Source organism: Drosophila biarmipes, unplaced genomic scaffold (assembly GCF_025231255.1).
Source record: "Drosophila biarmipes strain raj3 unplaced genomic scaffold, RU_DBia_V1.1 ptg000004l, whole genome shotgun sequence".
NCBI classification, from domain to species: domain Eukaryota; kingdom Metazoa; phylum Arthropoda; class Insecta; order Diptera; family Drosophilidae; genus Drosophila; species Drosophila biarmipes.
The window spans coordinates 3365994-3381573 of NW_026114526.1; the positions used below are offsets into that span (position 1 = coordinate 3365994).

Here is a 15580-nt window from a genome sequence, read left to right on the forward strand (position 1 = left end):
GTGATTAATTAATAAAGTTCCTTGGCAGTGTTGTTTGGGTTACTTCGAGTGTTTAAGTTGGTTTGTATTTACTGTTTTCGATTTGTCTGCTTTGCTTTTAGCCTTTAGGGGTATAGCCAGAGGGTTGGTTTTTTCTATGTTGTAGCTTCTGAGAGTCCGGTCTGAGGTTGTAGTGTTTGTACTGGTTCTAATAGATTCTGTTGTATCCATTTCGATGTCGTCCTCGCTTGGAGTTTGTGGGGTAGGTTCCATGATGTCGTCGTATGTCGTGATCTCACGAGTATTCGATTAATCCAGAACTTGGGCGATAGAAATTGATGGGGGTTGTGCTGCAACTTGGGAGTAAGGAGTGGCCTTGTGGAAGTGACGTTGGATGTATATTTTTGATGCGCTTTTGAAGTCAACATTTTCTATTGTTTTTATAGCCATTATTTCTTTTTGTTTAATAAATGTTGGGCACTTATTGTCCAATGGGCTATGATGAGGATTGTCGAGGTGTTTGCAGTTGATGCAGAATTTAGGCTTCGTGCAGTCTTCGTCGTCGGCGGAGTGAACTTCAGAGCAGTTTGAGCAAGTTTTCTCGTTATTGCAGGCTTTGGTGGGGTGATTAAATTTTTGGCAGTTTCGGCATTTAAGAGGTCGAGGAATGTGTGGTCGAATTTGGATACGTTCATATCCAATATTTATGGTTTCGGGTAAGGTGATGGTGGCGAAGGTGAGAATGATGAGTCCGGTTTCTTCAAGATTGTTGTCTTTCTTTCTGAGTATTTTATTTACTTCAGTGACGTTTTGCGTCTTGAGTTCATTGAGAATATCTTCATTGTTTATGTATCGGAGGTCATTGGAATAGATGACTCCTTTTGAAAAGTTAAGTGTTTTGTGTTCAGATGCTTCAACTTCAAAGTCAAAGTGGAATTTGGTGAGTTTCATTAGCCATTGAGCTTGGAGTAGGTCTTTGGTTTTGACAAGAAGAGTACATGCTTTGGTTTTTGAAACTGACGGTACTTCCCCGCAGCATGTATAGTCAATAACTTTTTTGATAATGAATGGACTAACTTTTTCAAAGGATGCGATGTTGTCTTTTCTTTTAATGACGATGAATTTGGGTGTTTGGAAAGGTGCTTTTTCTCGCGGTGTGGTTTGCTTTATGTCTGGTGGTCGTGTCATGATTGTTGTTGTTGGGCTGCTGCCCGATGCACTTGCACTTTAGTAACTGTTCAGATGCAGTAATTGTTTTTGCTTTAGTTGGCGCGTTTGCTTTGAGGTCTTATTTATTTTGACAAAATTGGTAGGTAATAGTTGCAGATTACACTTGTGTGGAATTGCCTATAGTACGTCTTTACTCTTCGGAGTCTAGATTGGTCCTGCAGGATTTCTCTAAATAATTCATATTGCTCTGCAATGCTAGTATAGGGTGCGTTCTAGACCAAGGGCGTGATTGAGTAAAACTACCGATCTCCTATATGAGGCGTTCTTTTACAAAGCGATTTTTTTAAACTAACAGAATCTTTAATTTCTTTAAAATTAAAGCAAATTTTAATTTAAGTAATTTTTTAACTATTGCCCACACAACATTTTTTTTTTAGAATTTTAAAATGTGCTCACATTTTTCACCCACAATCGGACTTTATACCCCTTACTCGTAGAGTAAACCGCCCCAAACTGTGGTAGCCACAGCTGCTATGCTAGAAAATTTTGTTTGATACAATGTATTTGTCTCATTAAAACCTTTCGAATGACCTAAAAATAATGGTTGCCTTTTCCACTCTAACGTCCCCAAACAGATAAAATGTTTAAAACTGTCTGCCGTCCACATCAAATATACCAAAGTAGTCGGTAGGTGGAGCTTTACAATATTTCTTAGCTGCTTATTTATACTTACTTATACCCCCGTTTTAATTTTGCACCCTTAAGCTGAGTAACGGGTATCTGATAGTCGAGGCACTGGACTTTATCGTTCTTCCTTGTTCTTTTTTAGATATCGCTCTCATAAGAATCTTATGGCGTTTGTGTTTCTGAGATTAGAGTCCCCGTGGTAATACTGTCCAATAATGGCAGCCAATTTAAATCGAGGGATTTTAAAGCTTTCCTTTTAGTTTATAGCGATTTATTCTCCACAGACTATTGCTAGCGAGAGACTAAATAGTTCTGTTTTAGCAGCGGTCAGGGCCTTTATAGGACCCGACCACACAAATTGGAACGAAAACACCGCAGCACTGGTTCCTCACCATATTTTTTGGTGTTTATGCAAAATATGATTCCAAGCGGAAGAGATTACAAGTTACATCGGGATTCACATTTATTATCCGTCATCGGCTAATAAAATAAATCATTAAATATACCCGATGCACTAGAGCTACAGAGATACACCGCTAAGTTAATTATAAATAAGGCCCATAAAGACAACGCAAATACATATAATCTACGTACTCGGGATATACAGCTACAGAAAAAGAGATTCAGTTTACGCCTGGAATTTCACACAAAGTAACGCTATAAAAAAATTAGCAACAAGTTGGCTACCGGGTTTGTTTCAGCCAAGGTTAATAAGAAGGGTAGTGCTTACTACCATTAGTTAGATGATGAGAAGGGAAAGAAACTAGGAGTACATCATCTCAAGGATATATAAACAGGAAACAAGAATAACGTTCAGATAACGTTCTAATACATAGTCTTTTCTCCATTATCTTTGAGTGTTATTTTACTAACTTTACAAATTACCCGCGCTTTGAGATGATAAGTTTTTGGAAAAATGTCTCTTCTCATCTTCGAGCAAGTTGATAATCTGAACCCCAGCGCAAGCTCATAATCATACGATCGCACTATTGATGCGAATTCCAGAAAGCTAAACACAGCTACATAGTTGTACATGGGTTACAACTGAATTCATTCGCTTATAGCAACTCAACCGAATCGAGTATATTTTGTCGCTTATTTAAACGTTTTGCAAAGCCACGTGTGTTACATTTATTCTAAATCAAATTCTAAAACCAATTGAGTCTTGTGAGGAGTTGAATAACTCCCCACAAATCCCAGCAGCAGATAGCCGACCGCTCACCAGGTACGCGGCGAATTCGCGTAGTGGCGGCGCGGCGAAGAGCGAGGACGTAGAACGAGAGAGAGATCGAGGACGGAGAACGAGAGAGTTTGGAGATCGAGGACGGAGAACGGGAGAGTTTGGAGAGGAAGAGAGTTTGGAGACAAGAGTTTGGAGAGCGAGAGAGTTTGGAGAGGAAGAGAGGTTGGAGATAAGAGATTGGAGAGCGAGAGCGTTTAGAGAGCAAGAGGGTTCGGAGACCAAGAGAGTTTGGAGACCAACAATGGAGACGGAGAGAGCGGAGACTTGGCGGGCGGAGCGAGAGTGCCGTGTGCAAAAAGGAGTAGCGGGACGCCGCCGGACTTTGGACTTTGGAAAGAAGGTGCCACATCTCAGCAGCGGTGCGGCACACAAACATGTCGCATGCATCTCCGGGATCAGCGGGACGGCGGCGTCAGGCTGGACGGAGGCGGGAGGCAGTGCGTCAAGGACAAGAGGGTCAAACAGAAACCATGGACTTTGGACCCGATGTGGAGAGTTTTGGCGGGCCGTGTGCAAAAGGGAAATAACGGTTCCCAGAGGCCCTATATAAACCCGCAGGGCGCTGGCAGCGAGATCAGTCAGTCAAGATCAGTCATTGAGATCAGTCAGTCAAGATCAGTCATTGAGATCAGTCAGTCAAGATCAGTCGTTGAGATCAGTAAGTCAAGATCAGTCATTCAGCATCAGTCATTCGGTCGAGAGCATTGAGATCAGTGATCCAGCGGAGAGCATTCCGTCAAGAGCGAGCATTCAGTCGAGAGCAAGGAGTCGTCGGAAGCAGCGCCGTGGGAGCCTACGAGGAGCAAGATCGTCACGTCGAGACGTTCGGGATTGGGATTACTAGGAATCTCCGAACTGAGACACAGGTGGCTGAGGTCTAAGGAGGCACCACACGGCTAAGTTCTGTTCTGTCCTGCCGACGAAGTCCTGGCGGTACGCCTGGAGGGTCTACTAGACTAAGATTTGAAATCGAGAGTAGCAAGCCAGAAGGGAGAGAAGTCCCGGAGCGGCGTAACAGAACCCCTAGAGTAGCGAGCCAGAAGGGAGAGAAGTCCCGGAGCGGCGCAACGGAACCCCTAGAGTAGCGAGCCAGAAGGGAGAGAAGTCCCGGAGCGGCGTATACCCTCGAACCCCGCACAGAAGTCGAGACCTACAGCCACCTGTCAGGAGTAGTTCGCAGGATATCGCCACCAGCAAGCAGGACGCCACCGCAACGGCCACGCAAGGATGATCGAGCCCGCAGGAACGGCACGGACAGTACGCGGAAGGGTGAGGCTAGGGTGGAACGTTCGTTTACACGAGGCACAGAAGCGAAGTGAAAAGCGAGGCAGCTTCCTGCCGTTCTGCCTTGACTGTCCGCACGATCTGAGCGGAAGCCCGTGGGACCATCCGGGACAGAGCAAGGGACAGGCGGTCGGGTATCGAGGAGTGATCCTGGAGAGCTCGTCAGTCTGTTCACCCTAGTCTGACCCCATAGCGAGTCTTAACCGTGGCCGAGCAGTCACCGAGCCAGCCACGTCAGGAGCAATCAGCGGGCAAGGATCTTCGAGGAGCGACAAGACAACCCACACCGTCGGAGACAGCGAGGCGAGCAAGTTATAAAGCCGACTGCAGTTATACCCGCAATAAACCCACTCCGAACCCGAGAATTCTGTGCTTTTTCACTGAACTACTGGGCGGTCACGTTTATATAAATTTGGTGGGACGAACACACACAATCTACTGAGCTAGCCGCACAAATACCGTAGCGAGCAGAAACCAAAGAAATCAGTTCGTTACAGTCTTTTACCACAGGCAGCTATTGACTGAAAAAAAACTGAATAAGTTGGAATGTTTTACGATAGGTAACTTATTAGTAAAATTATAGGTTAAAATAACAATTTTATAAGTATGCCTCTCGGCAACCGGTGGGTTGAGGATCCAACCACTGTTGATACGGAACTTAAATTAACTATTTACAGTATTTATATAAACAAAAAGAAAAACCAATTGACCTCGGGGAGATTAAAAAGTGCGACATTAGAAAAAAGGGGTTATATACTTTTTAAACCACACCACCCTCTTTAACACATCAATGTAAGCTTGGCCCAACTTTGCCACACGTCATATGGAGTAAAAAAAAGGTCGTGAGTATAACTAATCCCTAAAGGCTGTAACGGGTCGCCACATTCAAATAAAATTCATTCAAGCGCACGCGGGTATACTCGGCTGGCTGCTTGTCGGCTGTGGAAGTGGGTGTAAATGCGTAAATCCACGAAGTGCCTATTAATAATGGTAAACGAAATCTAATATCGCGTGCTGGACAAGGTAAACTGGGAAATGAGCTACACCACATAAAAATCAAAAAGAAAGTCAAAAAATTCCCCATATACTCTGGCAGAAGCTCAAACTGACCTCAGTAGATGTTTTCGAGGTCCCTTAATACCCACCCAACCATTGGTCATTCATTTCCATGCGTCCGAACGACCCATTTGAACGCAAGCTACCCTATCGCGGAATCATTCTAGCTGCGGCAACAGACTATTAATTCAGTTCATTATAAAGGTTTTTTACCAGCTAAGAAAATAAATAAACATGATTATCTATCTTAGTACTTAACATGCAGAATCTTATAATTAAAATATGGGTACGATTAAGTGAGATAGATTTAATTTGAAATGCAATCACGAACCTTTAAGATAGAATTAAAATTACTACAAAACTGGGCGATTGTTATCCCTTTGCTGCCGCGAAAACACAATTTAAATTGCAACCTGATTTAATTAAAGATGCATCATTGAATCAAAATAAACCAATTGTCAAAAAGTCAAAAGAAGAGATCTTGAAATCTCGATCTGCCTGATTGCAGGGCATTTAGGTGCGGTGGGATTCAGATCTCTTCTTTTCTTTACGCCGCCTTGAGTTTTCTTATTATCATTTAAATGCAAAAATTTAGACACTCACCGCGTGCAGGAACATCCATCGATGAAAGCGATCGATGAAAGCGCCGAGACGTGCGCGGCTATCTGCGGGAAACTGATAAATAATACAAAACAATCCGAACCAAAACTTGAATCCATTTAAAAATTCCACGACCGAAATGCACCTCCAAAAACAACTGGAAAAAAACTGCATCTCCTTGCATGACTTTCATTTTATTTCGCTACCATCCACTACATGATTTCCCATTTTTTTAGGCATTTTATGTCTTTTACAATTTTCTTATCTGGCTGGAAGGTTATATCCGAATGTAGCTGGTCACAAAAGTTCTTGGCAACATATTTCACCGGGCGGGGTCACAAAAAACTGATTTTCCGATTTTCCCCCTTTTCCTTCCTTTTCAATATCTTAGTTCAATTCCCGGTAATTTTTACGGCAAGTTTACGTTTCCATGGCGAAACTTTTCCGCGGCTCCGCGACGGACCGACGTCTCACAGCGACATCAAGCGACTGCTCTCTCGCTCTTGCTCGAATTAAGAACCAAGCAAAAGCTTTTGATTTAGAAGGCATTGATAATTACTTTTTCTTCGCTTAAATTTAAGAAAATATTTTTTCACTACTTACTAAATACAAACTAAACTTGGATTCAATCGTTATAGGAAAATGAATTTTTTGTAGCGAAATCTTAATTTTTAAAATTAAATAAAGATATTGATATTAAAATCAAAATGATTTTGGAATAAATAACTAAATAGTTCGTCAAGTACTTGTGTATAACTCTTTCTACGAGATGTGCGAGGAACCTGAGGGACTTGGCCACGGGTCAATGCTATAGGAGAAGGACATTATCAAGGTAGGGAGGGAATGTTATTTGGCGGGTCGTCGCATAGTTAACTAGAACCATATTAACAGTTTTTTATTTAAACTGCACACTAAATAAATACGTACCTACTAGCAAGGGAGAGCCCAGTCATCCGACGAGCTATATTCGAGCCTAGCCAGAGTGCGCATCGAAGCTTGGCGGTACCAGACCCAAACAATAGTATCTAACAGTCATTATTGGAGGGTTAACTAAAAAGGATGGAAGAGCAAAACTCACACACACATCACTGTTCCATACAACTACTTCAAAATAAAATAACCCTGTGACCCGAGGTCTAGCCAAATTCTACCGCACAGCTTGTCTCAGCGACTGTTGGGCTACTTAATTGCCAGTAGGGTGCGGCAATAGACTGCCTAGGATACCTAATCCGCTTATTGCCAATAACTTCTAAAAAAAAAAAAGGAAATTAACTTCGGCAAGCAAAAGTTTTCAGTTATAAGAAACACCATGTCAAATTTTTAGGGATTATTGCTGACTTCAGTGACATTAAAAAAAAAGGTTTCATCCTTTTTCATGCCAAAAAACACGAAAAATATAATTTTTTCATATTTTTCGACTAATTTTCCGATCGTTTCTATGCCAGCCGTATGATATAGTCGTCCGATTTTAATAAAATTTAATTCGAAATTCAGAACTAATTAAAAAATGTTATTTCCAAGCTTAGAAGGTTATATGTGAAAAATCCCCAATGATATAATTTTGTCATATTTTCATATAGTTTCTATAGCAACAAAATAATATAGTCGTTCGATCTAAAAAAAATATAATTTGGAATTCAATACCAATTAAAAAATGTTATTTTCAAGCGTACGAGGTTATATGTTAAAAAACACCGAAGATTTAATTTTTACCCTTGCAGAGGGTATAATGATTTCAGTCAGAAGTTTGCAACGCAGTGAAGGAGTCGTTTCCGACCCCATAAAGTATATATATTCTTGATCAGCGTCACAAGACGAGTCGATCTAGCCATGTCCGTCTGTCCGTCCGTCTTTCCGCCCGTCTGTCCTTCTGTCCGTCCGTTTCTACGCAAACTAGTCTCAGTTTTAAAGCTATCGGGCTGAAACTTTCCCACTGTCGGAACCAGCCGGATCGGACTACTATATCTTATAGCTATAGGAAAAAAATTGACTATGTACTAAAACACTTTTCGCCCATTGCGACCGTTGTGAAGGATCGCCCAACTAAAGTCTTTCTCCGTTGGTCTCGGCAAAAGCCTCCCATTGCTTACGCTCCTGTACCAAATAGGTCGCTAGAATTCGGGGCAGCCTATGTCCGGCATGGATACCACTTTATGGATTTACCTGAAATGCATTTCAGATGTAAATATACGCAGCGGCGACAGTCCTGTTTTTAGATATAGCATCCTATTCGGAGTAAATCTGGGTAGCCAAAATAGTTTCTTTAAGAACATACCCAGACCTGCGCGCCGTAACAAAGATTGATCACGTTGCTGCACTAAACAGCTTGCACTTGCTACTCATTGGAACATCTTGTTTGCCCAACATCGATTTCTATGTGCAGTTTATGGCTAGATTTTGAAACGTTTGTTGTGGGAAATTTAGACTCCCAAATACTTATACGTCCTAACAATTTCTAGCTGATTCGACCCTAAAATCCATTTTTCGTTTTGTGCTGTCAATGTCATCATACAGCAGAGCCTTGATCGCGCATTCGCGTATTTCAACACCCCAAGGCAGGTTATCCGTGATGTCGTTTAAAAAAAGGTGAAAACAGAAGGGGGCTGAGTAGACATTCTTGCTTTACTCGAGCTTCTGTAGTAAACGACTCGGATAGTTGTTCTCCGTCCCATTCTGCAGCTCTGAAATATACAAAGAATGCGTATAACTTCTTCCCGCTGTCGATATATGACTTTGTTATACTTGTAAGCTAAAACAGACTTCGAATTCAGTAAGAATGTTGCAGTTTTTAACCCAGTTTTTTAGCCGCTCGAGTAGTAACGCAGAGCAGACTTAAGCTAAAGCATTTTGAAAAGAGATCCCTCTCAAATTAGATGTCACTTTCGGGTCGGCTTTCTTAAAGATGGGAAAAATTATAGCTTTTGAAAGCTCTTTTCCTAGATCATCTGCACTGACTTCCATTGCTTTTACAAATGAGTTTTCATTGATTTTCCTAGCAGTAATCCAATATGCCGAGCTATCTTTTATGGAATCCAATCATCTCGCTACACTCAGAAAAAAACGTGTTCTAAATTTGAGCGCGATTTATACTTGATTTCGGGTAGTATTTTTCTAGTTAAGAATAAATCGTTCTTAAAACACAAATAATCCGAAAAACTGCTTGATTCAAGAACATAATTCAATAAGCAAGACCAAACAAGCCCGATTTTTGCTGAAACAAAGTACATATAAAAAAATGTTTCTTCTTAAGCAGAAACGCACATAATGTAATAATTTTCAGAAAATTAGGTTTTTGTACTCTTAAATTAGGAATGCAATTTTCTCTTAAGTACGCCAAAATAAAAAAAAAGAAGTATATCAACAAGTACAGTTTGTGCTTAAATTAATAATATAAAAAACTTCTAAGTATATAATATATATAGCTTAATTTAACAAATATTTGCACTACACTTAAATATAAATATATATCATGAATTAATTTTTCGATCGCAAACATTAAAAAATCCTATGACACAGATCCTCAAAACAAGCAGATTTTCTGCTTAAATCGAAAAAAGAAATAGAAAATTAATAGTTGTCCTTATATGTATATGCTACCTGAAAGGAAATACGATATTTATACAGCCCAATCTACACCTGATCGGTTATACACATGCATAATTGTGGAATTGTGGAAATAAAAATTATCATTTGAATCAAAACATTAAGTATATTAAGTATAAGGAACTGTTCAAACCTATAAAGGTTTTAAACAACATTTCTAAGTGATTTATTGTACAACTCAATCCCAGAAATAGAGGCTGTCATTAATGATTGCGATAAAGTAATAAAGATTTGGGGGTTTTTATTTAAAAAATTTTACTACATTTTTAAGACTTTCGCATTTTGTCACTTTTCTGTCCACTTAAAGATTCTTACAGTATTATCATTTTTAATCGAAATGGTTTATGCAAGCCTGACCATGTATGCCACAGTATCTAAGCCATTATTTTCCGGTTTTATATCCTTGCAGAGCGTATAATGATTTCAGTCAGAAGTTTGCAACGCTATGATGGAGACGTTGTCGATCCCATTAAGTATATATATATTCTTGATAAGCGTCACTAGACAAGTTGATCTAGCCATGTCCATGTGGAAAACTATCTTAAGGAAAAAATTTTAGGAAAATTATATCTTTGGTGTTTTTTTAACTTATAACTTCCTATCCTTTGAAATAACACTTTTTAATTGTTTTTGCATTTTTAATTAAATGTTATCAAAATCTAACGACTATATCATCTAGCTCCCATAGGAACAATCGGAAAATTAGTGGTAAAATTATTTCATTCTTTTTTATGCCATTTTTTGGCATCTATATGTTTTTATTAAATTGAATTTGAAATTCCTAAAAATTTTAAAAATGTTATTTCCAAGCTTAGAAGCTTAAACGTGAAAAAAAAAACACGAAAAATATCATTTTTTCATATTCTCCGACTAATTTTCCGATCGTTTCTATGCCAGGCGTATGATATAGTCGTCCGATTTTAATACAATTTAATTCGAAATTCAAAACCAAATAAAAAATGTTATTTCCAAGCTTAGGAGGTTATAAGTTTAAAAGCACCGATAATATAATTTTTCTATATTATTTTACCACTAATTTTCCGATTGTTCCTATGGGAGCTATATGATATAGTCATCTGATTTTGATAAAATTTAATTCGAAATTCAGAACTAATTTAAAAATGATATATCCAAGCTTAGAAAAGTATATGTTAAATAAATACACTAAAGGTATAGTTGTCCGATCCGGCTGGTTCCGACTTATATACTACCTGCAATAGAAAGGAAAGTTGGGAAAGTTTCAGCCCGATAGCTTTAAAACTGAGAGACTAGTTTGTGTAGAAACGGACGGACAGACGGACAGACGGAACGACAGACAGACGGATATGGCCAGATCGACTCGTCTAGTGACGCTGATCAAGAATATATATACTTATTGGGGTCGGAAACGTCTCCTTCACTGCGTTGCAAACTTCTGACTGAAATCATTATAACAAAAAAATATAAATCAAAGATTAAAGATTAGGCTGCAACAAGCATAAAATCAGTTGTTTGAAAACTATGAAGATTTGGAAAACCAAACCACCGAAAACTCAGAATCGGATCGTACAACTTGAAAGCCAAGGGTTTTTCGCAATCTGGCGCTCTTCAAGAATGAGAAAGGAAAACTTGTCAAAAGAGCGTCTATTCTAGATACTCAAAAGAGTTGGGTTTTAAGACTGATAACCATTAATGACTACAAATAGAGCGCATTATCTGTAAATAATATACATCAGGATTGTCTCTACAGCCGTTTATTATTGTCGTGGGATTATTAGACTATTACAAAGGACAATTATTTTTATATTTTGATACAAACTTAGTTAGGTGAAAGTTCCTTCCTTACGATAAACTTTAATAATTTTAAATTTTTTAAAAGACATTAACAATGGTCACATTAAGCTGACTCCAATTTGGAATTAACTTATCATCTAACTTTGGAAGAGTGCGAGTTGGCTTATTTTCCGTTTTGCCTTTTTTTTAAGAATTGCCTTGAGCCAAGTTTAACTTCTAAACTTTACGAGTTGAGCTTCAATATGTTCAAAAAATTGAACTCAGAAAATAAGATATTTTATTTTCTTTAAGTTGATATGACCAAAACTATTTACCGCAAAAAAAGATTTAGAGTATCACGAGGTCATTAGAAGTGAATATCGTTTATTAAAAATATTAACAAAAATGAAACTATACACAAAAAAACAAGCAGTGACAATTGATAAAAAAATTACAATAATAATTTTGCAGGAAAATCAACGTTGGAGTTCAATCTAATAGGCTTTATATAATCCCACTTAATTTTATGTTTCAAGAAATTTTTAAAATTATATTTTTTAATGTCCAAAACAGTTTTATGAAAAATACTTTTTCCAATTTTGCAAGTGGTTAAATATACCAAAAACAAAAAAGTAACTTTAGCGAAAAAGATATTATTTTCGTATGTATTGTACTTCAATGACTTCAAAATACACAATCGTAGGATAGCCATAAAATTTCCATTTGTGGAGCTTATATTAGCTTTCCAACAATTATTTTCTATTAATGTTACAGTACATATTTCCAGCTGATATAAAAGAATATAGAATATTTCTTTATTAGTTCAAAAGCTCAATGAATTTGAAAAATCCATTTTTGCTGAGATGGGACCTAAAAAGGTTAAAGTTTTTTTTTTATTAGGGGTAATTATAGTCAATCTATATATTTTATAGTCAATTCTGTGAACGGCTTTGTTCGTTCATTTAATGTTTAAAAACGATCAAAGCAAGAAACTCAATTTAACTTGGATTAAAAGAAATAATTTTTAAGAAATACAACTGATTATAATTCAGATTTGCTCGACAATATTGGTAAACTATCATGAGTAAGTTCTAAGTGTATATATAATTATTTTGAAAAATTCAATGTAAATGAAGAATTCCGCTTTAATATAATGCATGACAAATTTGAAGAGGTTGCCTAATATAATGTGTACAAATTATGAAATTAATTAAAGCAAAAGTTCTCACTAAAATGCTATTAATAACAGAAAACATTTATTTCCTTACGGTGAAATCGAAATCGGAAATAAGTCAAATTCTTTACAATTAGCCCACTTGCAAAAATGTAATCTCAATATGTCTGCGAGTGAAATGAAAAGCTTTCTTAATTTTTTGCCTTAAATGGTTGGAGTTCTTGTTCCAACTGATAATGTTGACTGACACTTGATATTAATTTTCTTAAAAATTGTTATTTTACTTTTTAAGCCAGAGCACAGAAAAAAAAATTAATATGATATGATGGTCAATTTGATGAAATCCAGTATCAATTCGGCCCTGATATGTCACATATCAATTTGATATGATCAAAATGTTAAAAAAGATTTTTCGGTAATAAAATTTTTACCTTAGCGGTATCACTTTTTTCTAGAAAAAAGCTTTGACAAAGCTTTTTTGGCACAATCAAGCGTCGGCTCAGAGGGCTAGCGCTTCATTTTTGATACACAGGCCCGAGGGTTATTGGTTCGAGTACTCCCCACGACAAATTTATTTTTATTTTTTTTATTGAAATCTGAAATCATTTAAATGCAGTTTTGTTATAACAATTATAAGACATTTCAGATATTATTCTTAAACACTTAAAGCATACTCTGCCTTGGGGCGTATTTGAACCTGGGACTTGCTTCAGCATCAACGCAATCGCACAACGTTTTCCGCGGGCGTTAAGTTCAAAAGCCATGAAAACCATGTTAGTGCAAGCGAGACAACATGTTTGAAGTAAGCTAAGTCGAATTTCGAATAAGTCTACTTCGCTTCCACTCACGTAATTAACGCCGCCATATTGCTCTATTCTCTCTTTTTCGATGTCAAGAAATATTCGAAAAGAAAGAATTCGTGAAAATTATATTTTTTGGTATCAATTTGACATTATTTCATGGTAAAATTGATATTTGTCGAAAATACACAAACAAATTGATCTTGACGCATTTTTTTCTTTGAGGTAGTATCTGAGAATTTTCAAAACTTGACTGTTTAAAATCACACTATGTTTTATATACTAGTGCGGACCACTGAAATATCTGTGGATATGCACTTCTAGTCTAAGTTAAGAGGATCCAAATTATATGCCTATTACGTTCATTCTAGAATCAAACCGCCGTGTTATATTGCTAAAAATTTTCTAATTTTTGATAAATCATTAAGTTTTAAAATGTAGCTCTTAGGAACATTGACTAATTTCCTAGAATTGTGAGCTGTAAAAGAAAACAACACTCTTTTTCAAATATATAAATACTCTTTTACTTGGACGAATGAAAAAGGACATTTTACATTAACAGAATTACTTTGTGCATTAAAGAAGAATTTAACATTTAAATAGTAAAAAGATCCTTAAAAAATATATTCGAGCATTCAATGTACAACGAACCAAAAATCTTTTGACGTACTACATAATAAAATAGGGCACAATAACATTTAATTTTAAAAAATACAAAAGGAAAAATATAAGAATCACATAACTAAAACTAAATAGATAAAAAGAATATCATGTAGGACAAGTAGTTTATGAAAGGAAACACTGGAAAAGAAATAAAATTAAAACAAAATATAAAAAACAAGTAGTTAAAGGAAAATTACCTTACAAAATAAAAACTAATAATAGAAATAGAATTATTCACAAAGATAATATAAAATTCTAAATATTTATATATTTTTTCCATTCCATGAAATGTTTTATTAGGTGCTTATACTACACTTTATTTTATTAAGAAAATCAGAAAAAATGGACTTTACAAGTCAAATAAATAAATATATTATATTTATCTTATATTAAAGACGTATTGATGTACGAGTCATATGCAGATTTATTCTACGTAACTAAGTTAACTTATATTTTATTTATAACAAGAAAGGAAGTTAACTTCGGCAAGCCGAAGTTTGTATATCCTTGCAGTTATTAGAAGTAATCACATTTAATAACACCATGTGCAATTTTTAAGGATTGTTGCTGACTTCAGTAATATTAAAAAAAAAATTATTTCATTCTTTTTTTCAGATTATTTATTTTCACATCTATTTGTTAGAGTAGTCCGATTTTTATAATACTTAAAAATATAAAAACTTATATTCCCAATATTATAAGATAACATGTCAAAAAGCCACAATGCTGTAATTTCTTTCATATTATTTTCCAACCAATTTTCCGATAGTTTCTATGACAGCTATATAATATAGTCGTCCGATTTTGATAAAATTTAATTCAGAATTCAGAACAAATTAAAAAATGTTATTTCCAAACTTAGAAGATTATATGTTAAACAGCACCAAAGATAGAATTTTTTAATATTTTCCGTTTCTTTGGCAGCAATATGATATAGTCCTCCGATTATGATAAAATTTAATTCGAAATTCAGAAAAAATTTCTTTCCAAGCGTAGGAAAAATATGATTTTCTTTTAATTTTTTCCCCAATAGTTCCTTTGGGAGCTATGCAATAGAAAAACTTTTGAAAGAGTTTTAGCCCGATAGCTTTAAAACTGAGAGACCAGCTTGCGTAGAAATAGACGGGCAGACGGACATGGCTAGATCGATCCCTCTAGTGACGCTGATCAAGAATATATATACTTATTGGGGTCGGAAACGTCTCCTTCACTGCGTTGCAAACTTCTGATTGAAATCATTATATCCTCTGCAACGATATAAAAAGGGATACTAATAAAATATCACAATGGGAAGATAAATATGACATAGAATAGAATTAATTTTATCACAATCTATATCAGCCAGATCAAAAAGGGGGATAAATGAGTTGTGCACTGTGTGTAAATGGCAAGCTGTTAGTCCGGATCATGATGATTTTATAAAAGTTTAGAATAAAATTAATGAATTAATTAAAAATAATAATAAGCAATCTATTATCAATTCCAAATTGTTGATCAAGATTTACCACTGCGAAAACATCGCTTACTATTAACATTTGATCTGCAAAATTTAATCGACACAATCCACTA

General features: G+C 36.3%; 1 protein-coding gene across 2 annotated transcripts in view; it reads right to left on the bottom strand.

Moving 5' to 3' along the window:
- LOC108032733 (techylectin-5B) overlaps positions 1-15580 on the bottom strand; it is a 405968-nt gene that overhangs the window by 305565 nt on the left and 84823 nt on the right. The window lies entirely within an intron of this gene.